The sequence below is a fragment of the Oncorhynchus keta genome, chromosome 20, assembly GCF_023373465.1.
Source record: "Oncorhynchus keta strain PuntledgeMale-10-30-2019 chromosome 20, Oket_V2, whole genome shotgun sequence".
Taxonomy (NCBI): domain Eukaryota; kingdom Metazoa; phylum Chordata; class Actinopteri; order Salmoniformes; family Salmonidae; genus Oncorhynchus; species Oncorhynchus keta.
Genome location: NC_068440.1, coordinates 44,733,354 through 44,735,853, shown reverse-complemented (window position 1 = coordinate 44,735,853; position 2,500 = coordinate 44,733,354). Strand labels below are relative to the sequence as shown.

At 45.4% G+C, this 2,500-nt stretch overlaps 1 protein-coding gene across 1 annotated transcript in view; it reads left to right on the top strand.

The window, feature by feature from the left end:
• LOC118381542 (CUB and sushi domain-containing protein 2-like) overlaps positions 1 to 2,500 on the top strand; it is a 1,147,246-nt gene that overhangs the window by 1,089,866 nt on the left and 54,880 nt on the right.

The window sequence follows — 2,500 nt, the reverse complement described above, 5'->3', positions numbered from 1 at the left end:
TCAAAAACATAAACTCAACATGGAAAACAATTCCAAAAGATTTTACAGAGTTATAGTTCATATGAGGAAATCAGTCAATCATAATACATTGATTCGGCCCTGATGGATTTCACATGACTGACACATGTACTCTTAAAAATATCTTCCGAAAAACAGTCTGTTTCTGGTTGAGTTGATCAGGCTGTTGATTGTGTGTCCACCATTTGCCTCAGGCAGCGAGACACATCGCCTTCGTATAGAGTTGATCAGGCTGTTGATTGTGGTCTGTGGAATGTTGTTCCTCTCCTCCTCAACGGCTGTGTGAAGTAGCTGTATGTTGGCGGGAACTGGAACACACTGTCATACACGTCAATCCAGAGCATCCCAAACATGCTCAATGGGTGACATGTCTGGTGAGTATGCAGGCCGTGGAAGATCTGGGACATTTTCAGCTTCCAGGAATTGTGTACATGGGGGCTGTGCATTATCATGTGGTTATAAACCTCTCCTCTGAGTCCATGTGGTTATAAACCTCTCCTCTGAGTCCATGTTGTTATAAACCTCTCCTCTGAGTCCATGTGGTTATAAAGCTCTCCTCTGAGTCCATATGGTGTTAAACCTCTCCTCTGAGTCCATGTGGTGTTAAACTTCTCCTCTGAGTCCATGTGGTTATAAACCTCTCCTCTGAGTCCATGTGGTGTTAAACCTCTCCTCTGAGTCCATGTGAGGTTAAACCTCTCCTCTGAGTCCATGTGGTTATAAACCTCTCCTCTGAGTCCATGTGGTTATAAACCTCTCCTCTGAGTCCATGTGGTTATAAACCTCTCCTCTGAGTCCATGTGGTTATAAACCTCTCCTCTGAGTCCATGTGGTTATAAACCTCCCCTCTGAGTCCATGTGGTTATAAACCTATCCTCTGAGTCCATGTGGTTATAAACCTCTCCTCTGAGTCCATGTGGTTATAAACCTCTCCTCTGAGTCCATGTGGTTATAAACCTCTCCTCTGAGTCCATGTGGTTATAAACCTCTCCTCTGAGTCCATGTGGTTATAAACCTCTCCTCTGTGTCCATGTGGTGTTAAACCTCTCCTCTGAGTCCATGTGGTTATAAACCTCTCCTCTGAGTCCATGTTGTTATAAACCTCTCCTCTGAGTCCATGTGGTTATAAAGCTCTCCTCTGAGTCCATATGGTGTTAAACCTCTCCTCTGAGTCCATGTGGTTATAAACCTCTCCTCTGAGTCCATGTGGTTATAAACCTCTCCTCTGAGTCCATGTGGTTATAAACCTCTCCTCTGAGTCCATGTGGTGTTAAACCTCTCCTCTGAGTCCATGTGGTGTTAAACCTCTCCTCTGAGTCCATGTGGTTATAAACCTCTCCTCTGAGTCCATGTGGTTATAAACCTCTCCTCTGAGTCCATGTGGTGTTAAACCTCTCCTCTGAGTCCATGTGGTTATAAACCTCTCCTCTGAGTCCATGTGGTGTTAAACCTCTCCTCTGAGTCCATGTGGTGTTAAACCTCTCCTCTGAGTCCATGTGGTGTTAAACCTCTCCTCTGAGTCCATGTGGTGTTAAACCTCTCCTCTGAGTCCATGTGGTGTTAAACCTCTCCTCTGAGTCCATGTGGTGTTAAACCTCTCCTCTGAGTCCATGTGGTGTTAAACCTCTCCTCTGAGTCCATGTGGTTATAAACCTCTCCTCTGAGTCCATGTGGTTATAAACCTCTCCTCTGAGTCCATGTGGTTATAAACCTCTCCTCTGAGTCCATGTGGTTATAAACCTCTCCTCTGAGTCCATGTGGTGTTAAACCTCTCCTCTGAGTCCATGTGGTGTTAAACCTCTCCTCTGAGTCCATGTGGTGTTAAACCTCTCCTCTGAGTCCATGTGGTTATAAACCTCTCCTCTGAGTCCATGTGGTTATAAACCTCTCCTCTGAGTCCATGTGGTTATAAACCTCTCCTCTGAGTCCATGTGGTTATAAACCTCTCCTCTGAGTCCATGTGGTTATAAACCTCTCCTCTGAGTCCATGTGGTGTTAAACCTCTCCTCTGAGTCCATGTGGTTATAAACCTCTCCTCTGAGTCCATGTGGTGTTAAACCTCTCCTCTGAGTCCATGTGGTGTTAAACCTCTCCTCTGAGTCCATGTGGTTATAAACCTCTCCTCTGAGTCCATGTGGTTATAAACCTCTCCTCTGAGTCCATGTGGTTATAAACCTCTCCTCTGAGTCCATGTGGTTATAAACCTCTCCTCTGAGTCCATGTGGTTATAAACCTCTCCTCTGAGTCCATGTGGTTATAAACCTCTCCTCTGAGTCCATGTGGTTATAAACCTCTCCTCTGAGTCCATGTGGTGTTAAACCTCTCCTCTGAGTCCATGTGGTTATAAACCTCTCCTCTGAGTCCATGTGGTGTTAAACCTCTCCTCTGAGTCCATGTGGTGTTAAACCTCTCCTCTGAGTCCATGTGGTGTTAAACCTCTCCTCTGAGTCCATGTGGTGTTAAACCTCTCCTCTGAGTCCAT